The sequence below is a fragment of the Lontra canadensis genome, unplaced genomic scaffold (assembly GCF_010015895.1).
Source record: "Lontra canadensis isolate GAN:19392208 unplaced genomic scaffold, GSC_riverotter_1.0 scaffold3, whole genome shotgun sequence".
Classification (NCBI taxonomy): domain Eukaryota; kingdom Metazoa; phylum Chordata; class Mammalia; order Carnivora; family Mustelidae; genus Lontra; species Lontra canadensis.
Genome location: NW_022630997.1, coordinates 36,059,311 through 36,083,061, shown reverse-complemented (window position 1 = coordinate 36,083,061; position 23,751 = coordinate 36,059,311).

Here is a 23,751-nt window from a genome sequence, read left to right as displayed (position 1 = left end):
ATACTTCCCTCTTAGCACCTTTACCATCCTGAAGGTTTTGAGAAGTTGTGTTTTCACTTTCATTTATTTCCATGAATTATTTTAATTCTTTTTTAATTTCCTGGTTGACCCAATTATTCTTTAGTAGGATGTTCTTTAGCTTCTGTTTATTTGAGTTCTTTGCAACTCTCCTCTTGTGATTGTGTTCAAGTTTTAAAGCATTGTGGTCTGAAAATATGCAAGAAATTGATCCCAATCTTTTGGTACCAGTTGAGACTTGAGTTATGACTCAGTATGTGATCTACTGTGGAGAATATTCCATGCACACTTGAGAAGAATGTGTGTTCTGTTGCTTTAAGATGGAATGCTCTGAATATATCTGTAAAGTCCATCTGGTCCAGTGTGTCATTCAAAGCACTTGTTTCCTTATTGATCTTCTATTTAGATGATTTGTCCATTGCTGTGAGTGGGCTTTTAACAGTCCCCTACTATTATTATATTATTATCACTGTGTTTAATTTTGTTATTAATTGGTTTATATAATTGGCTGCTCCCATGTTAGGGGCACAAATATTCACATTTGTTAGATCTTCTTGTTGGATAGACCTTTTGATTATGATATAGTGTCCTTCTTCATCTCTTATTACAGTGTTTGGTTTAAAAACTAATTTGTCTGATATAAGGATTTTTACCCCAGCTTTCTTTTGATGTCTATTGGCATAATACATGGCTTTCCACTCCCTCACTTTTGATCTGGAGGTGTCTTTGGGTTTTAAATGAATCTCTTCTAGACAGCATATGATATCCTGTGTCTTTTGATTGGGGCATTTAACCCATTTATATTCAGAGTAACTATTGAAAAATGTGAATTTAGTGTCATTGTATTACCTATAAAGTCACTGTTTCTATATATCATCTCTGCTCCTTGCTGGTCTATGTTACTTTTGAGCTCTCTCTTCACTTAAAGGATCTCCTTTAATATTTCTTGCAGGGCTGGTTTAGTGATCACAAATTCTTTTAGTTTCTGTCTGTGCTGGAAGCTCTGTATTCCTCCTTCTATTCTGAATGACACCCTTCCTGGATAAAAATATCCTTGGCTGCATATTTTTGTCACTTAGCACCCTGAATATATAATGCCATTTCTTTCTGGTCTGCCAGGTCTCTGTGGATAGGTCAGCTGCCAGTTTCATATTTTTACACTTGTATGTTAAGGACCTCCTGTCCAAGCCGCTTTCAGGATTTTCTCTTTGTCTCTGAAATTTGCAATCTTCAAATGTTGAGGTGTTGACCTATTTTTCTTGATTCTGAGAGGGATTCCCTAAGCCTCCTGGACTTGAAAGCCTGTTTTCTTTCCCATGTTGGGGAAGTTCTTAACTATAATTTGCTCTAACATCTCTCTCTCTCTCTCTTTTTCCTTTTCTGGGACCCCCATTATTCTAATATTGTTTCACTTTATGGTATCACTTATCTCTCAAATTCTTTCCTCATGATTCATAGTTGTTTATCTCTCTTTTTTCTCAGCTTCTTTTCTCTCCATCATTTTGTCTTCTATATCACCAATTCTCTCTTCTGCCACATTTATCCTAGGAGTTAGAGCCTCTATTTTTGTTGCATCTCGTTAATAGCCTTTTTTATTTTGATCTGATTAGATTTTCATTCTTTTATTTCTCCAGAAAAGGATTCTCTAGTGTCTTTTATGCTTTTTTCAAGCCCAGCTAGTACTTTATAATCATTATTCTGAACTCCAGTTCTGTCATCTTATTTATATCCATACTGATTAGGTCTGTGGCAGTCAGTACTGCCTTTTGTTGTCTCTCTCTCTCCCTTTTTTTTTTTTTTTTAATTTCATTTATTTATTTATTTGACAGAGAGAGACACAGTGAAGGAGGGAACACAAGCAGGGGGAATGGGAGAGGGAGAAGCAGGCTCCCCACTGAGCAGGGAGCCTAATTTGAGACTTGATCCCAGGACCCTGGGATCATGACCTGAGCCAAAGGCAGACACTTAATGACTGAGCCACCCAGGTGCCCCTCTTGTTCTCTTTTTTGAGGTGAGTTTTTCTGTCTTGTCATTCTTGCAAGAAGTGGTAACTTTTCTATTTGTAGAATAGCAGCAATTCTTTTATTAGATCTTTGGTTGAGTTTACAGGTGTTCAGAATGATTTGATAGTTATCGAACTGAATTCCAGGGACCAGACAAAACTAGGGTCCCCTCCTCCTCTGCCATCTTTCTCCATGGTCAAGTCTTTTTCTTTTATTGATTTTTAGGATGTCCTTCATAATCTGTAGAGGAGCTGTTTGCTTTACATGTTTTACAACTTTAATATGTCCTCCCCTTTCACTTTAATAATGTTTTTGTTGAATAAAAGTTTTTAATTTTAATAAAGTCTTATATATCAGTATTATTTTGTTCCCTTATGATTAAGACTTTTTTTTTTTTTGGTCTTATTTGAGAAATTTTTATCAACCCTAGGTTTGTGAAGATATTTTCCTGAATTTTTTTTTAAGTTGTTGCTTTGTTTGGATGATGAATTATTTTGCCTTTCACGTAAAGATTTGCAACCCATATGGAAATTATGTTGATGTATTTCATGAGATAAAGTCAAGATACTTTCCTGTGTGGATATCCAATTGACTCAACATATTATTGAGGTGATAGACTCATATCCACTACAATTCAGTGTCGCTTTTACCATGATTCAAGTAAATATATGTATTTAGGCATCTTCCTGAACTCTCAGCTTCATGCTACAGACTATTTGTCTATACCTACATCAATAACAGCTTACCTGAATTACTCTACCTTTATAATGGAGGTACAACACTTGCACTTTTTCAGTAAGCATTGGCTACTCCTGGCCATTTACATTTCATCTAAATTTTAGCCAAGTGTATTGATTTTATTTTTTCAAAACTGATGGGAAATTGCTGGGTTTGCATTAATGCTGGAGATCAGTTCTGGGAGCAGTGTCATTTTTACATGTTTGAATCTTCTATTCATTAACATGCTGCTTCTCCCTATATTTTAAGACATTTCTTTCATTTTGGGGGGTGCCTGGGTGTCTCAGTGGGTTAAAGCCTCTGCCTTTGGATCGGGTCATGATCTTAGGTCCTGGGATTGAGCCCCACATCAGTCTCTCTGCTCAGTGGGGAGCCTGCTTCCCCCTCTCTCTCTGCCTGCTTGTGATTTCTCTCTCTCTGTTAAATAAATAAATAAAATCTTTTAAAAAAAGACATTTCTTTCATTTTCACAATAATTCTAGTACCTTTTAACATAGATACCTTGCAGGTTTTTCATATCATTTATTCTTTAATAATTTATTATTTGATGGTATCCAAAATATTATCATTATTTAAACTGGATTTTCTGTTTGTTGCTGGGACAAAGATATCAATTGATTTTTTCTATTATTATAGTCATGTATCCTAAAATATTGCTAAGATCATTTATTAATCTCATATTTTACTTAAATTTTTTTATGAAATCAATTGCAACATGAACAAATAACAATGGTCTTATTTATTTATTATTACTTAACTTATTTCTCTGTCTTTCAGTAATAGTTTTTAATATTATTTTCTGTTTCCCTAGGGATGGCAACAGACATTTTGAGTTATTATTAATATAAATTATCATTTTTCCCAGTTCATGATAATGTGATAGCCTTAGGATTCATTAACTCCATTTATTCCCTTACCATCAATATCATACATTTTAATTCTACATATATTTAAGCTCATATAATTATAATTGTTGTTATTATTATTTCATATGGTTGATATTTGTTTGTATTTATCTGATATTTTGTATATATTTTGGACTTCATTCTTTTTAGATTTTTATCTTTCCTTGAGTTTTGGGAAGAGTGGGGCTTGAAGAATTATCTTCAACATTTTTTCAAGTGCATATATTTGTCAATGAATTCTCTAAATATGAATTTACTCAAAATATTTGTACTAATTTTTAAAAGATATTTCTCCAGAGAGATTTTTTTTTCAGCACATTGAACCATTGTCTTTTTGCTTCCTATTTTTCTTTTGAACCTCAACCATATTTGATTTTCTATTTCTTTTTGGTTTTTAATAGTTTGTATTATGAAGCACCTAGGCATGAGATTTTTCTATCATCATTTTGCTTAAATATGTGTTTTGCTAGTTTTCATCAATTTTATAAAATACTTAAATATTTGGCTCTTAACTCTTGAAATATTATTTCTAGTCCATGCAATCTCTCTTCTCTTTTGGAAGGCTTTTTAATGTATCCCTTATTCTAGATTTTCTACTCTTTTGCCTCTACGTGATTCAGTGTAAAAATTTGTATTGAATCCTTTTCTAGTTTTTTAACTATCTTTTGGGTTTTGTATAATCTGTTAATAACCCATCTTTTAAGTTCATAATTTTAGTTCTTGCTATTTTTAATGCTTGAGGTCCTATTTTTATCTCTTTCATAGTTTTCAATTTTCTATTAACACTTTGAATCTTATTGTTTAATTTCTTGTCTTGTGTTTTCTTGAATATATTATTTAAACAAACTTAAAATCCTTGTCAGATAACTCCAAAGTTTTCATCACTTGTGATTCTGTTTCTATCCTCTTCTTTGATCATGAAGACTTGTCATTTGGCAAATACAATGTCTTTTTAAAGAAAATGTTGAACATTATGTACTAGAATTTTGGATTTTTTTGTATTATTTTATTTTCTTCCAGAGAGTTTACTTTTTCTTTGATAGGCAGAATAGAAGCTAATCATTTTAATTTAGTCAAGAACTAAACTCTGTAAGGCTAGATTTCAGAATTCATTTAGCCTCCATTTACCTGCTGTTTGCTTTAGATTTGGGGCCATGGTCCTGAAGTTTTCCAAATGAGAGCCTAAGATGATCCCCAGGCTCCTGGTAATTTCTGAACTTGAATCTTTGTCTGTGTATTACTACAAGAGTCCTCAAACTCTATTCAATACATTATACAGTTATCGAAATATATGGGATTTTAAAAATATAAACAAGTAAATTATGCATATTATAAGTAGGTAAGTAGAATTCTCATTAACACACCCAAATAGTAATGACAGTAAGTTTTTAAAACACAAAACATGTAACATTTCAAATAAGATGGAGGACACCAATGTCCCAAAGATGTTAGAATCATTAGTTACCATATGCCTTTCACAACCCAATTTCAAATGGCATTCTATTTAGGACTTTTATATTGTTATGATACATAGCACATATGTCTTTTCTAGTAATCAAGAATCCTACAGCTACTTAAAACTACTTCAATATTTAAATAGATTGAATGCTTCAATATATTTATTCAACAGGATATTCAAATGTTAAATTATTTTAACAGGATGTAATAAGAAGAACAATGAGCTTTTATGTATTGGTATAAAAATATAGTTGTAATCTATTATGAAGTGTACCTAGATTCATGTAAATTCCAACTGAATTTTGTAAAAGGCCATGTAAACAGGGAGAGTGTTTGACATTATAGGCATTCATATTTGAAATATTTTAATTCAGTGCAAAATGTCTATGGCCAACAAAGTAAGGAAAAAATAGTTACAGAATATTTATATTCTGTATCAATCAGAATCTAGTCAGGAAATTTAAAATCAAACCAGTTACATTAACCTAGCATTTAGTATAAAGTATTATTTATACGTGTATGAAGGATTTGAAAGGAAAGAAAATAAGTAAAATTGATGTCATAGACAGAAGTGCAGGAAGTTGCTACCATGCTTAAGGCTGCAGAAGAGGTCAAGGAGGATTTTTAGGGATTAAAAACAAGAGAGACTTCTGATCTACACAAGGTAGTGTACACCTAGTTCTCTCCGCCTCTCCTTGCTAGGTAACAACTACAAACCCAGAAATAATGGAAGAGGCAAAGAGGCAATGTGAAAAGGATCTGAAAAATAGTAAGACAATGAAGTGGTTTAGCATGGGGGATTAGAGGAATGACAAAAGGCATGTCATACTACCCAATAGAAGAAGGTGACCTAGACCCAGTACTTTCTTACTCTCAACCTTGCAAAACAGGCAGATTTTTTTTTTTAATGACAGCTCACAAAAAGACAGATGCTGTATGCTAAACTTAAATAGGGTGACTGATAACTAAAGAGACCCAAACTCTCCTAACATAATGGGCAAATGTATAGAATAAAGTAGAAAACCAACTGTCATACCAAGAACTCTGAAAATCACAGCGTGAACAAGAAATGACAGTTGATAACTGAGATGAATCCAATGGTGGATTTATCTAACTAGGGTTTGTTTTGCCCTATATGTTTTCTTTCCCCCCTTCCCTTCCCTTTCCCCTCCCTTCCCTTCCCCTCCTCTTCCCTCCTCTCCTCTCCTTTCTTTTTCCTTTCGCTTTACTTCTCTTTCTTTCTTTCCCTTCTTCTTTCCTCCGTCCTTCCCTTCCTTCCTTCCTTGTCTCTGTCTCTCTTTCTCTTTCTTTCTTGTGGTGACAGACACACAGCATACAATTTGCCATCTTAACCCTTTTAAGTATAGAGTTCGGTAATATTAAGTATGTTCACATTGATGTTCAACAGATCTCCAGAACTTTTTCATCTTATAGAACTACATTTAAACAACGTTTAACAACATTTAAACAACAAACAACAATTTAAACAACAATTCAACATATTCCCCCCCCTCCTCCTACCCATTACTACTACTTTACTTTCTGTTCCTATGAATCCACTACTTTAGGTACCTCATATAAGTGTAAACATACTGTATTTGCCTTTCTGTGTTGTATTATTTAATATTATCCTCAAGGCTCACTTATGTTGTAGCATGTGACAGGTATTCCTTCTTTTTTAAGGTTGAGCAGTATTCCATTGTATAAATATAATGCATTTAGTTTATCCATTCATCCTTAGATAGACATTTGAGCTGCTTCTACCTCTTGGCTATTTTGAGTAGTACTTCTGTGAACGTGGTTATGCAAATATACCTTCCAGACCCTGCTTTTAATTATTTATACACAGAATATATATAACCAGAAGTGGGACTACTAGATTATATGTTAGTCCTATTTTCAATTTTTTTGAGGAACTGCCATCCTGCCCTTCACCGTGGTTGCACCACTTTATAATTCCACCAACAGTGTACAAAGGTTTCATTTCTCTGCCTTCTCACCAACACTTGGCTACTCTTCTGATAGCCATCCTAGTGGGTATGAAATAACATCTCATTGTGGTTTTGATTTGCAATTCACTGGTGATCAGTGATGTTAAGCATCTTTTCATGTTTCTTAGCCATTTGTATATCTTTGGAGAAATAGCTATTCAAGTCCTTTGCTCCTTTCTTATTCAGGTCGTTTATTTTTTTCCTACTTTTTTTTTTAATTGCTGGGTTTTGAGAATTTTTTTTGTGTATTAACTAGACACGAGAGCACTTTCACAAATATGGCTCACAAATTTTTCTTCCAGTCTATAATTTCTCTTTTCATCCTTTTAGCAGTATCATTTGTAGAGTAAATATACTTAATTTTGCTAATGTTTAGTTAATAAGAAAAAAAAATTTTCTTGGATCTTGCTTTTGGTCAAGTCTCAGAACTTTTTGTATGAGTGTGTGATCTTAAAATTCTTAAGTTTTTTTTCTACAAGTTTTATTGCTTATATTTTATATTTAGTTCTATATTAATTTTGAGTTAATTTTTAATAAGGTATGGAAATTTGATGTTTATTAGATCTTTTCTGTTCTGTCCTACTGATCTCGGTGTTGCTCTCTCTGCAGACAACATACTGCCTTGATTACTGCAGTGTTTCGGTATTAAGGAGAGTTATTTCGCCCACTTTATTCTATTTTCAAGATTGTTTAATGGATTCAAGAACCTGTGTCTTTCCAGATGAATTACAGAATATCAATCACTGCATGATGTAATTTATATAACATTTTGATGTGGAAAATTTTCAGAAACAAAGGAAAAATAGTGATTACCCTGAGTTGGGGGTGATGTGGAAAGGGGAGCAGGAGAGAGTTGGCAAGCCAACTCTTATAAAAGGGTAACACCAGAGATCCTTATGGGGATGGAATTGTATGGTATCTTGACTGTGGTAGTGAATAAACAAAACTACACAAGTGACAAAATTGTATGGAGCTAAATACACTCACAGACACACACACAATAAGTAACGAAAAACTGGAATACTGAGTAAGATTAGTTAATTATATCAATGTCAGTATTGTGTTTCTAATGTTGCACTATTGTTTTACAAACTGCTTCACTTGGGGTAACTGGGTAAAAGGTAGACTGGGATTTCTGGATACTAGTTCTATCTGCACATGAATCTTAATAAATTATCTCAACATTATTTTAAATTAAAAAAATAAAATGAGAGTTCTTCCATTTTTACATTCTAAACAATTCAGTCCTAAATCCATTAGGTGGGAGAGAACAAGTTAGGTGTCTATAGCTAGGTTTAGGGGAATACAATGGACCAGAGCAGGATGTCAGAACTTGATCAGAGTAAGAAGTATGCTCACAGCAGGCAGTCCATAATGAGGGAACAGAGTCAGCAGCAAAAGGACTTCTATACATGGGAGGGGATGGAATGCTGTGCCAAAGCCCAAAGAAGTAGAGTATGAACATGAAGTTTCTGGACTGGTGTGGCATCACAAGAACACAAATGGTGGTATATATGTTCTAATGTTAATCTCCTTGCATCATTGACTTATTTGGCTTATGTAGGAGAATGTTCTCATTTGTGAAAAATACACAAAAAGGATTTGGAGATGAAGGGACATCAGGTCATTAGCATCCATTCAAATAGTTCAGAAAAAAAGGTCTTATACTGGAATTCAAGGTTTTATACTTACACTTCAAAAAATTCTGAAGCAATATACAAATGAACAAAAGCCACAAATAATGTCCTATAACTGTGGTCTTAAGTTTATAAATAAAAGAGAATGCATATTCAAGAAACTCAGATGGTACAGTATTGTTCAATCTCCTGTAACATTAGTCAAGGTAAATATAAATGAATCAGAAAGTCAATAAGTCAAAAAGTTTACATATCTACCATGCCTTATATACTCTGCCTGAAAGGCTGATGCTTAGAAGAAAGTCCCAAGTCTGAATGAATGTGAGACCCTCCTAGCTGTGGGCTTCTGGAAGACATTTTGAGTTACTGTCAGTCATGATAGCCTGATGCCTTGAATGGGTTTTAGACATTATAATATCATCCTGCTTTTGTGGGTTAATCAACTTTTCTTTGTAAACTTTTCTTATATATTATTTTACATATTAAAATTACATATGTATTATAAAATGATAAATATTTAAATAAATATTTGCAGTAATAGATCAGTATATCATAGTCATTTCTAGTATTCTGATAACTTACACATAATTTTAACACATATAATTTCTGCTTATACTTTTCCCCATATAGAGTCAGTAAAGATTTATGTCATCTACCAAAACAGAAAACAAACAAAAACCTTTTCTGTATTTTAATTTACCTCTTCCTGCACATTACTCATCTGTAAATTAATATCTTTTCTCATTCTCAAGAGGATATTAATCATTGCTTTTATAAATCTGTGTGTTCCACTAAATCTGTTTCTTTGGATGTTATTTTGATTAATGATGTATTTTAACTTATTCTAACATTGTAATTTTGCTCTCTGTTTGCTTCACTATTTCATGATGAAATAATTATATTTTCTTTCTAGATGCTTTGTCCAAAATTATTTAGCCAACTAAAATCAGTACTGGTTTTTTCTCACTACTGATTTTGTGTCCCAAATATTTGTATTTCTGAATACTTTTTATTTCACAGTTTTTTTTTACTAAACATAGCAGAGAAGGTTTCTAGATGCAAAAAGAGCGTTTAAGTATCCTAAAATATCTTTATTTTGATCTCTAATTTGAATGCTAGCTTAGTTTTATAAAATGGTAGATCCAAAAATGACTTTTCTTTAGAACTTTTATTAAAGATTTTTACTTTAGAACTTTGTATCTTTCAGTATCTCCTAAAATTTCTTCTGGTTTTCTAAATATTGCTGCCAAGAGGTCTGATGCCAATGTGATTTCAATTTCATTTTAAATTGCAATTTTTTCCATTTTAGAGACTTTAGAATTTTCTCTTTATCTCTGGAGTTCTAAAAGATCACCATTTTTCTAGCATTAAATCACTTTCATTCATCTGGCTTAGGAACTAGTGAGACTCTGTAATATAAAACACTTTCAGCTGTATAATTTCCTCTTCAACTGAGTCTCTAATATTTATCATATATGATGTTTTAAAATATGTAATGATTGTATTTTCATTTATAAGGCAATGCATATTGTTTTCTACTTTCATAGCAATATGTTCTTCTATGGTTATGATTTTCTTTTTTTCTCATAATACACCAGTCATCTCTGTTTAAACTTCCTCTTTTGTGTGTGCTTCAACTAATTCTAGTTTCTTGGTGTTACTGAGATTATGACATGTTCTATCTTGCTTTTTCAATTTTATTTTCAAATTTTGCATTTACAGAAAAAATGCAAAAATGTTCAGGAGTACCCATTATTCTTTATCCACTAATGTTAATGTCTAACAAAATTGTAGTACAATCACCAACGTTAGAAAATTCTTATAATATTGATATAATGCTATAATCACAGACCTTATTCAAAATTTGCTAATTCTCCCACTATAACCCCCATTTTCTTATTCAGGATCCAATCTGGCATAGCACAATGCATTTGTTGTCATGGCTCTCTAATCTCCCTCAGTCAATGGCAGTTCTTCTATCTTTCTTTGTCCTTTGGGACCTTAATAATCCCAAAGAGTTATTTGTAGACTGTCTTTCCATTTATATTTATCTGAAGTTTTTGTGTGATTACAGCAAAGTTATTCATTTTGAGCAATATTATGACAAAAGTGATGGTTTTCCTCCTCAGTGCAACATACCAGAGTGTACACGATATCCATATGTGTCATACCATGGGTGTGAACATTTATTACTTGGTTAAGGTGATGCCTTCTGTTATGGTTTTTTTTTTGTTACAGTGTCACATGTAGAGATTCTTTGAGACTGTGCAAATACTGTTCCCTATCATTATTTTTGCCCACTAATTTTAGCATTTCCTTACTTTATTTTTAAAAGATTTTATTTATTTATTTGAGAGAGAGAGAGATCATAAGTAAGCAGAGAGGCAGGCAAAGAGAGAGGAAGGGAAGCAGGCTCCCTGCTGAGCAGGGAGCCTGATGCGGGGCTCAATCACAGGACCCTGAGATCATAACCTGAGCCGAAGGCAGAGGCTTAACCCATGGATCCACCCAGGTGCCCCTAACATTTCTTTACTTTGCCTAAAATAATTATTACTGTGACATTTGCCTAACCATTTTTTTTTAAATTTTCATCATTCCTTCCACATCCCTTGTCTAGAATTCCAATACAAGGAAAAGCTGTCTCTTCTCCACCATTCATTCATCTGTTCATTCATTTTTACTACTTTATATCACTGAATTGGTTCTATATTGCTGTGAGACAAATTACTATAAATGTAGTGGTTTGAACAACTCTGATTATTATCTCACAGTTTTCCAAAGATCAGGAGAATTGTCATTGATGAGTGAGCTACTCTGCATGGGGTTTCATAAGGCTGCAATCAAGCTGTTGACCAGGTTGCATTCTCATGGAGAGGTTTGATCATAGAAGAATCCACTTCCAAATCCATTCCAGTTCTGGGAAGAATTAATTTAGCTGTATGTATAACTAAGACTTCACCTTCATTCTTACTGTTGGCTAAGTCATCATTAGATCCTAGAAACCACTAGATATCATTGCATATTAGTTCAAAGCGATCTCCCTCATTTTTTTTTAAAGATTCTATTTATTTATTTGAGAGAGAGTGAACAGGGGTGGGACAGAGGGGGAGGGAAAGACCCTCAAGCTGACTCTGCTATGAGCGTGAAATCTGGAGTGGGGCTCAATGTCACGACCCTGACATCACAACCTCAGCCTATACCAAGAGTTGGCTCTTAAGTGACTGAGCCACACAGATACCTCTCCCTCATTTTTGAAAAAAGCTACATAACACTCTAAAGTTTAAACTAACCATATTTTGTTAAACCATTATGCTATGTATAGACATGTAGGTTGCTTCTATTGTTTTGCAATTACAAACAATGTTGCAGTGAATAACTTTGCAAATATATTTCTTATTATTGGAGGTTTAGCCCCAGAGAAAATTCTCAGAAATGGGATTGAAAGGTCAAAATGAAGAAGCATATGTATTTTTGTTAAGTATTTCAAAACTCCCTCCCAGAAGGGCTTAAGAAATTCACATTCCCTCCAGGGTTTAATGAATGTGTTTTCTTCCTCACAGGTTTCACAACAGAATATGCTGCTATACATTTCAATAGTTTTTGTCAATCTGATACATGAACTATGGTGTCAGGGTTTAATTTGCACATTTCTAAAGAATCTTTTCAGACTTTTTTGGGGAATTTTCTGATCATGTCTTTTTCCCCTTTTTCTACTGGGTATTTGGAACTTTATTTCTCAATATTGAGATATTTTTTTTAAAGATTTTATTTATTTATTTGACAGAGAGAAATCACGAGTAGGCAGAGAGAGAGGAGGAAGCAGGCTCCCCGCTGAGCAGAGAGCCCGATGCGGGTCTTGATCCCAATACACTGGGATCATGACCTAAGCCAAAGGCAGAGGCTTAACCCACTGAGCCACCCAGGCACCCAATATTAAGATATTTTTAATATATTAAGGTTATTAGTCCTTTGGAGAATATTTTGTAATTTGTCTTTCATTCTGCTAATAGAATTTTTTGCCATGACTTTTAAAATTTTGTGTATTTTAAATTAAAGTTAACCTTACACTGTAAGATATATATGCTATGTTTTGCCATCCCCACCCTACCAGTCACAGATCAAGCAAGAAAGAAACTATGGAAGGTCATATGGGAAATATTAAAGGCCAAGTTCAGAACTGATGTGCATCAATAATAATACCTTCATTCAGTCAAATAGAATTCAGTCAAATAGGCCCGTCAATCCTCCAGGAAATCTTGGGATTGCAGTTTTTCTATTTACTGAAGAGGAAAATAAAGTCTGACAAAAATAGTGCTTTTTTTTTTTTTTTGCTACAATCTGATCTTCTGATCACCAAATAGCAGTTTCACCTTTTTTTCCCCTTGCACATTGACACACTCTTTTAATAAAGGAGGTAATAAAAAGTTTCATTACCAACTGCACCCAGCTCAGTTCTTGGTTTTCTAGGTGGTACACATTATTCTGCATTAGGTAAGGAAGTGTCTTCATGGTCCAGTGGCCTTTGAATTCAAAAGATATTGCTTACTTTATGCACTCTCCTCAACCAATATACAGTGGTAGAATAGAGACAGCTTAGACCTAAAAAATCTTCCATTTGGAAAAAAGGGTGGGAAATACAGATCAGTGATTGTTCTGCAGAACAGGAACAAAGAGGAAGAAATTCTTTGATTAGACTTCATTTTTTTCTGTCTTGTCCATTATTCTTTAAGATTCCAGGCTCTGACTTCTGGAAGACACTTGTCTATCATCCTCCCCAGCCACAGTTAAAATGCTGTTGCTGGGTAATGCCTTCCATTGACACTGCCCAATATTCCTGGATTGCTTCTTTTCTGATGCTCATCATATAATCAGAAGCTTGCTAGACAAGGGTCTTGATTCTTTGGAATTGAAATCCCCTAAAGAAACTCAGTAGGCTTCTTATCTATTTCCTACCATCAGTATACTATATACCATTAATCAAACTCACATTTTTTCAAGGAATAACCTTCAAGTTTATGTAAACAACCTATTCATAGTTGTCAAAAACTGTAAACCACCCAAATGTCCTTCAGTGGGCTAATGGATAATCAAACTTGGTACAGTCATACAGTGGAATACTATTTGGCAATAAACAAGAATGTAGTATTAATATACTTTATCACCTGGATGAACCTCAAATGCATTTTGTTAAGTACAAGAAGCCAAGCTCAAAAGCATACAAACTGTGCTTCTATTTGTATGACATTTTCAAAAAGACAAAATGTAGTGATAGAAAAGAGATCAGTGTTTTGCCAGAGGCTAAGGATTAGGGAAGTTGTGGCTTCAAAGGATTCCCACAAGAGAGATTATTTGGGGCCATGGAAAAGTTCTATTGTAATTATAATGGTACTTACACAAATCTATAAATGTGCTAAACTGGTAGAATTGTAAATATCCACCCAAAAGCAAAAAAAAGACAATATTAATATAAGTTACCTGAGAAAATTTTAAAAAAAAATTAAATGTTCTTTCATCAGCAAGGCTGGTGTGGTACATCTAACTGGGGTAACTAGAATTTTTGACAAAGATAGGAAGTATCTTCTACCTCTAAACTGTTGCGTGATTGGAATATACTAGTCACAACATCCTCTAACTTTATGAGAGAGAGACCAATGAAATAAGTCCCTTTGAAAGTCTTGAAAGACTGATAGCATATACATTCTCTTAACCTCTTAGAGTCTTTTAGAAACAGAGATCTTGGGGTGAATATCTGTTACTGAATACCAAAAGATGGGGCAGTTGTGAGCATGGTGGTGCCCTTTGCAGTAACCAACAGGCCCTAAGTTTTTGTATTTGATAATGCTGATCAGTGTCATCCAGATAACTTATAATGCAACCTACATCACTGATGCATGCTTTGCTTGAAGCCATCTCATCTTGTGAAAAAAAATATGTAAGTCTTCTGAGGGACTCTAACCTTTAGGGTGCTGACTAGGAAACAGAATCTTAGTCAAGTTGGTCTTTTGGGTTTTCAGAAACTACATTACATATTTCTCTTACATAATAAATACTGACCTTTTTGACAGTGTACAATTGAGCTCATCTAAAAGCATCTTATTAAAAAGGATCAGAATTTAATACAACAGGATTTCACTTCCAAATTACATACTGCCTGATTGCTATCGGTCTCAAAAGTTAGTCAGCAATTTTTTGAAATTGAAGTCTATGCCAGCTTCAAAAATAAAATGCAATCAACATTTTCAAAGCCCTTATTTTAGAACATTTAATTTTAAAATTTCTGATTATATATCATGTCAAGGTAATAAAAATTTCTACTGTTTTTAAGAAACATTATCCCATTACTGCTGTAAAATTAACATGTGTTTATTATACAACCATTCAAACATGATTGAGGACTTCAAAAGAAAGTAATGACCCCATCCAAGCTACCAGCATATCAAATGTCTATACCAAATATCCACCCATCCATCTAACCATCTATCTAATCTCCAGAAATGATATTGAAAGAAATATCCTGACTAGTCCTTACTGAAGACTACAACTGAACCTTAATTTAAGGCTTGTTTCAAGTGATCTGACCACACATTAAATTCCTGCAAGCATCAGACAGAGCTCCTCATAAAATCTAGAAAGAATAACAAAGGTTAAGAAGAAAGAAGACACAGTTTTCTAATATAAGGACTATGAGGAAAGAGCAAAAAGAACCCCACAATAATTAAAAGGTTAATAAAGGAATACTATATACAAAATGACATTTTAAAATTCAGTAACATTTTTTAATTCAATTCAATTCAACAAGTATTGAATTCCTTAAAAAATAAAATCCAAAAATTACCCAGGAAGATATAGTATTAGTCTTATCACTATTAAAGAAATTGAATTTGTAAATTAAAAGCTTTAGAAAAGGGATTCTCTAGGCCTTGATGGTTTTAGTGGATAATTTTACCAAGCACTTAAAGAAATTGACAAAAATTTTCACAATCTTTTCTAGAACACAGAAGAGAGAACACTTCTCAACTCATTTTATAAAGCCAGCATTACTATACTTCCAAAACTAGGGAAAGCCAATACAAAAAAACAAGCAATATCCCTCATGAATTTAGATGCAAAAGTCTTAACAAAATTTTAGCGAAGTGAATTCAACAACATATAAAACAATCAATACATCATAACCATATTGAATCATTAATTCCAGATATGTAAGATTGTTTCTTTATTTAAAAATAAATTATGCAATCCACCACTATAACAGGTCAAAGTAGAAAAATCATATGATCATATTAGCTGGAACCAAGAAGACACACCATAAAGTTCATTACTCGTTTATGATTTTAAAAATTTCCTTATACTGGAATAGAGAGGAAGTTAGCTTCATGAAGATCATACACAAGAAAACCTACAGCTGATACTTGATGGTGAAAGACTGAGTGAATTTCTCTGAGATCAGGGACAAAGATACTTTCTCACTTCTCTTACTTGACATATTATTGGAAATTCTAGACACTATAATAAGAAAAAAAATGAATTGTTTTGAAATAAGAAATAAGACGGTCTTTCTTTACAAACAATATGATTATCTATGGGTCTATAAAATCCCAAGGAATTTACAAAAAAGAAAATCACCTAGACTTAAGAAGTGAATTCACTAAGGTCCCAGGACATAAGATTGACACATAAAAAATTATATTTTTAGATAGTAACAATGAGCAAGTGGAGACAAATCAAAATTATAATACCATTTATAGTTTTTCCAAAAAAATATATTAGAAGTGAGACTAGCAACACATATACAGGTTCTGTATGATGAAAATTATAAAATGCTCATAAAATAAATCAAACACTAAATATTTGGAGAGACATATCATGTTCATGGGTTGAATGTTGCAACAAGGTAAAGATGTCAATGCTAAATTAACTTAGAAGTGTAGTACAATTCCTTATGAAATCTCAGTCTGTGAACATAAACAAAAGGTCTTCTTGTAGACATAAATAAGCATATTCTAAAATTAACATAGAAAGACAAAAGCCCAAAAGTTGAAAAAAAAAAAAACATTTTAAATTCAATAAATTGGTGCTGAAACAATAATACATACCTCAGTAAAAATATGATCCACTTAAGTCTCATACCTTATACAAAAATTAACTCAAAATAGATCATAGATCAAATGTAAAACAGAAGACTATAAAACTTCTAGGGAAAGAATGGAGTAGAAAATTTCTAGGACATAGAGCTTGGCAAATAATTCCGAGGTTTAACAGCAAAAGCAAGACCCATAAGTGGAAAAACTGATTGGATCTCATCAAATTTTTTTTTAAAATCTCAAAAATTTGAGAAAGACCTGTTAATAGGATAAAAAGACAAGCTTTATACTGGAGAAAATAGTTTCAAATCACAGTGGACAAAGATGTATCTCAAATACATAAAGAACTCTTAAAACTCAACAATAAAACAAAACAAAAAATGCCCATTAGAAAATGGGCTATTGTGGACATTGCTGCTATGAACATTGGGGTGCATGTGCCCCTTTTTTTACTACCTTTGTATCTTTGGGGTAAATACCCAGTAGTGCAATTGCTGGGTCATAGGATAGCTCTATTTTTAACTTTTTGAGGAAACTCCATACTCTTTTCCAAAGTGGCTCCCCTAGCTTGCATTCCCACCAACAATGTAGGAGGATTCCTCCACATCCTCTCCAACATTTGTTGTTTCCTGCCTTGTTAAATTTTGCTATTCTAATGGATAAAGATGTGGTTTGTATATACAATGGAATATTATTCCACCATTAGAAAGGATGAATACCCACTATTTGAATCAATATGGGTGTAACTGGAGGGGATTATGTTAAGTGAAATAAGTCAAGCAGAGGAAGACAATTACCATATGGTTTCACTCATATCTGAAACATAAGGAATAGCATGGAGGACATTAGGAGAAGGAAGGGAAAACTGAAAGGGGTAAAATCAGAGGGGAAGATGAACCATGAGAAACTATGGACTCAGGGAAACAAATGGAGGGTTTTGGGGGTGGGAGGGGTTAGCACCAAGAGGGGTATTAAGGAGGGCAAGTATTACAATGAGCACTAGATGGTATATGCAAATAATGAATCATGGAGGTACTACATCAAAAACTAATGGAGTTCTGAGGGAGGAGCAAGATGGCAGAGAAGTAGGAGACCTAAATATCATTGGGTCCCAGAAGTTCAGCCAGATAGTTATTAAACCATTCTAAACACCTACAAACTCAACAGGAGATTGAAGAGAAGAAGAGCAACAATTCTAGGAAGAAACCACTTACTGGAAGTTATGACATGCAAAGAAGTGAATCTGAGATGATATACAGGAAGATAAACCATGGGGGGAGGGGTCAGCTCCTGGGAAACAGTGGAGCGGCAGAGCACAAAATTGGAACTTTTAGAAGTCTGCTCCACTGAGGGATGTCACTTCAGAGGCTAAGCAGGGGTTAGAGCTCTTGCAGGGACAGTGTTGTCTCAGGACCTGCAGGGTCACAAAAAGACCATGGATGTCTGAACATGGCAGAGCTCCCAGGAGTCATAGCGGGGAAGCTGGCTACAGAGATGGAGCTGAGGAAGGAGCTCTCAACTCGGGGTTACCTTAAACCATGATCCAAGGCACAGTTGGACCACTGCTCTTCGAGCAGGGACCCCACAAGTGACAGATCCAGGGAGACCACCCGTTCTTCCATCGGGAGGAGTGAGGTGGACCACGTGGCAGGAATCAGCTGGGTTTGGAGACTCCAAATGGGCCATGCACCAGAGATAGAAATGCTTGGTCACAGGCTGGGTGAGCTTGGAGTGCAGTCGGAGACAAGGGAGATGGGAGGGATTGACTACTTTTCTCTAAGGGAGCACTGAGGAGTCGGGAACAGAGCTCGCAGCTCCTACAGATATTGGGAAGCTGCCATTTTCATTCCCATCCTCCAAAGCTATATGGAAAGCATTCAGAGAATGAAAGCTCCAGAGCAAACCCGAGCAGATTACTTAGCCTGGCCCCCGGCAAGGGTGATGCAATTCTGCCTCGGGCAAAGTCATTTGAGAATCACTGCAACAGGACCCTCCCCCAGAAGATCAACAAGGACATCCAGCCAAGACCAAGTTCACCAGTGAGAACTGCAGAACTCCAGAGGTACGGGAATGTAGCCCATAGACTTCGGGGCTTTTTTCCCCATGATTCTTTAGTCTTTCAAAATTAAATTTTTTAAATTTTATATTTTTCCTATTCTATTATTTAATTTTTCCTCCTTCCCATTTTAACCTTTTTAAACTATTTTATCAATACCTTTTTAAAAATCTTTTAAAATTATCATTGTTATAGTCACATTCTATTCCTTCATTGTATTTAACCTTAATTTTTGTATACATATAGGTTTTTCTTTCTTTAAAATTTTGGAATACAGTTTCTTCTAATGGATCAAAATATATCCTAAATCTAGCTCATAGCTTTGTTGTAGTCTCCAGCCTGATCACATTCTTTCTTCTTTTTTGTTTTTTCTTTGTTCAACCAACTTCTTATCTTATCAATTCCTCTTTTAGAATCTTTTTAAATTTTCATCTTTACAGTCATATTCCTTCCCTTCATCATGTTTATATATATGTTTTTCTTTCTTTAAATTTTGGGAGGCAGTTTCTTCTAACAGTCTAAAATACACCCCAAATCAAGTGTGTGGCTCTGTTCTATTCTCTCTCTCTCTCTCTCTCTCTCTATATATATATATATATATAATGCATATTATATAGATTTATATAATTTCCCCTCTCTTTTCTTCTCCCCCCAGTTTTGGGTCTTTTCCGATTTGGTCAGCATATGTTTTTCCAGGGTCATTGCTATCCTTTTAGAATTTTGTTCTCTCATTCATCTATTCTTATCTGGATAAAATGACAAGGTGGAAAAAGTCACCTCAAAAAAAAGAACAAGAGGCAGTACCGATGACTAGGGACCTAATTAATACGGACATTAGTAAGATGTCAGAACTAGAGTTCAGAGTGACAATGTCTAATGGAAAACAGACAGTCTCTTCAACAAATGGTGTTGGGAAAATTGGACAGCCACATGTAGAAGAATGAAACTGGACCATTTCTTTACACCATACACAAAAATAAACTCAAAATGGATGAAGGACCTCAATGTGAGACGGAATCCATCCAAATCCTTGAAGAGAACACAGGCAGCAGCCTCTTTGATTTCAGCAGCAGCAACTTCTTCCCAGAAACATAACCAAAGGCAAGGGAAGCAAGGGCAAAAATGAATTATTGGGACTTCATCAAGATCAAAAGCTTTTGCACAGCAAAGGAAACAGTCAACAAAACCAAAAGACAACTGACAGAATGGTAAAAGATATTTGCAAATGACAGATCAGATAAAGGGTTAGTGTCCAAAATCTATAAAGAACTTATCAAACTCAACATCCAGAAAATAAATAATCCAATCAAGAAATGGGCAGAACACATGAACAGACATCTCTCCAAAGAAGACATCCAAACAGCCAATAGACACATAAAAAAGTGCTCAACATAACTGGGCATCAAGGAAATACAAATCAAAGCCACAGTGAGATATGACTTCACACCAGTCAGAATGGCTAAAATCAACCAGTCAGGAAATGACAGTTGTTGGCAAGGATGTGGAGAAAGGGGAACCCTCCTACATTGTTGGTGGGAATGCAAGCTAGTGTAGCCACTCTGGAAAACAGTATGGAGGTTCCTCAAAAAGTTGAAAATAGAGCTACCTTATGACCCAGCAATCGCACTACTGGGTATTTACTCTAAAGATACTAGTGTAGTGATCTGAAGGGGCACGTGCACCCAAATGTTTATAGCAGCAATGTCCACAGTAGCCAAACTATGGAAAGAACCTAGATGTCCATCAACAGATAAATGGATAAAGAAGATGTGATATCTATATATAGATCTAATATATATATATATATATATATATATATATATTGCAATATATATATATTATATATATGTATATATATAATATATATATATATATATTGCAGCCATCAAAAAAAACATTTGCAATGATGTGGATGGAACTAGAGAGTATTATGTTAAGTGAAATAAGTCAACAAGAGAAATACAATTATTATATGATCTTTCTGATCTGAGGAATTTGAGAGGCAGGGTGGGGGATCATGGGGGGAAGGGAGGGGAAAAATGAAACAAGAGGGATGAGGGAGGGAAACAAACCATAAGATACTCTTAATCTCAGGAAACAAACTGAGGATTGCTGGAGGGGCTGGGGGTGGGATGGATGGGGTGACTGTGCTATGGACATTGGGGTGTGTATGTGCTATGGTGAGTGCTGTGAATTGTGTAAGACTGATGATTCACAGACCTGTATCCCTGAAGCAAATACATTATATGTTAATTAAAAAAAACAAAAACAAAAAACAAAAAAACTAGTGGAGTTCTGTATGGTGACTAACATAATAAAAAAAAAGAAAATAGACAAAAGACACATACAATGTACTGAAAAGGAAATATACATGGTAAATAAACACATAAAAAGATGTTTCAACTTCCTAAGCAATTAAGGAATTAGAAATTAAAACCACAGTGAGCTATCACAACAAGTCTGTCAAAATGGAAAAGTTGAAACGTAGTAACAACACCAAATGCTACTAAGGATTTGGAGAAAGTGAATCTTCCGCAAATTGGTGTTGGGAATGTAAACTGGAACCTTCACTCTGGAAAAATACCTTGTAGTTCTTTTAAAGCTGAAAATGGGCTTACCATACAACCCAGCATTTGCACTCTTGGGCATTTGCTGTAGAGAAATCAAGACTAAGTTTTACCGATGACATATATGCAAATATTCATAGCAACATTACTCATCAAAGCCATAAATTGAGGGACACCTGTGTGGCTCAGTCGGTTCAGCATCTGCCTTCCATTCAGGTCATGATCTTGGGGCCTAGAATGGAGCCCCACATCAAGCTTCAAACTCAGCATGGAGCCTGCTTCTCCCTGTTCCTCTACCTGCAGCTCCCCCTGCTTATGCTTTCTCTCCCACTCTCTAATAAATAAAATCTTTAAAAAATTTTATTTAAAGCTGTAAATTGGAAACTACCCAAATGTCCTTCAGTGGATGAATGTTAAACAAACTATGATACACCCATAAATACTATGGCATACTATTTAGTAATAAAATGAACTATTCATTATCCATTAAGGAATGAACTATTCATATGCCTAACAACTTGGACAAACCTCAAGGAAATTATACTAAGAGAAAAAAGAAGCCAATCTGAAGATGATATAAGCTGCATGGCTCCATTTTTTTGGTAACATTTGTAAAAGAAGATAATTATAGAGAAAAGGAATTGATCATGGTTGCCCACTGTTAAGGATGGAGTAGGTGGGGATAGATGTGGCTACAAAAGGTTAATACAAGTGAGCCTCTAGTGAAACACAGTTGAGTATCTTGATTGTGGTGGTACATAAGGTTACACATGTGATCAAATTATACACACAAACACAAATGAATGCCTGTGAGCTGGTAAATTCTGAATAAGCACTATGAACTACACAGCAAGGTTTTATTGCCTTTGAAACTGTTAATTTGTATGGTTTTACCAAAGTATTAACATTGAGGAGGCTTACATGAGCCTTCCTTATTTTTATAACATCTTGTGAATCTATAAAATAAAATAAAATAAATAAATGTTCCCGCAGAAACTATCAGGCATTAAAATCTTAGTGTCTACCTGACAGAGTGCAACTGAACCTATCAGGGACTTCAAAACCCCCACAGTGCCATCCAAAATGTATGCACAGTCCTGAAGTAATGATAGACTGAATGGCATGTACTGTTCCTGGTATCTCTCCATAACTCTCATTCAACACTCATTTAACAGACAGGATGGATGCTGGCCTGGCCCTCTAGACCTGAAGGTTCCAGGCTTGCCTACTGGTAGAGTAGTAAGCAAGAAGGTGCTGCTGCATAGCCTCCTGAAGTCACCCATTACCCAGATCCTTCCCATTCCTGCTTCACCTGGCCCTTCAACTTGGTCACCTTTAACCATCCTGCCCTAGGCATATGGGGTGGTTCATGTGGGGTGGGTGTCTTTATTTTAATCACCTGTGACCAACAAAAGAATAACCAGATCCTAAAAAAGTAAGTAAGCCATTGAAGGTGTTAGAAGGTGAATAGAGATTTTTAAAGGATTTAAGTTCCCTGGCTAGCTTTCTGTAAAAGACCAACCCTAAAGGCCCTCACTGGTGACCCTGTTGGGACATCTCTCACTCTTGAGAGCTTTCCCTGTATCTTCACTTAATAAACTTCTATCATTTTCCTCACAAAAACAAAGCAAAACAATAAAACAAAAAAGACTTTAAATCTCAAATGTATTAAAGGGAAGACAGTGTTCAACTTGAGAATGACGTTGGGGGAGACTCAGGGAGAGTACATGGGAGTTCCCCGCACATCTATTGGCAACATCCTGTGAATCTATAATTACTGTATTTTATTAGTATTGTTTAATTAATTTATTTATTTTAGAGAGCAAGAGAGTGTGTGTGTGTACAAGCAGGAGGAGCAGAGGGAGAAAGGGAGAGAAAATCTCAAGCAGACTCCATGCTTAGCACAGAGCCAGTAGCAGGGCTCATTCCCACGACCCTGAGATCATGACCTGAGCAGAAATCAAGAGTCCCAGGCTCAACCAGCTGAGCCACTCATGTGCCCCTATACTTATTGTAAAATAAACACTTCTATTTTCCAGTAGAAAGTATCCTAAGTGTTAATGTTAAAAGTTTTTAACAGACAGAGCTGGATCCTAACCTGCAGCAGGGCCCCGACAGATGCTGCTTAGACCTTAATCTAGCTATTAGATCTTTCTAAAACTCAGTTCCAACATTTCTAAAATTAAAACAAAAACAAAAACAAAACCAAAAACAAACAAACAAAAAAACAGTTCTATCTGCTTCAGTGCTGTGGATAGCAAGGTTGAAGGAAATAATGCATGTAGACCACGTATGAC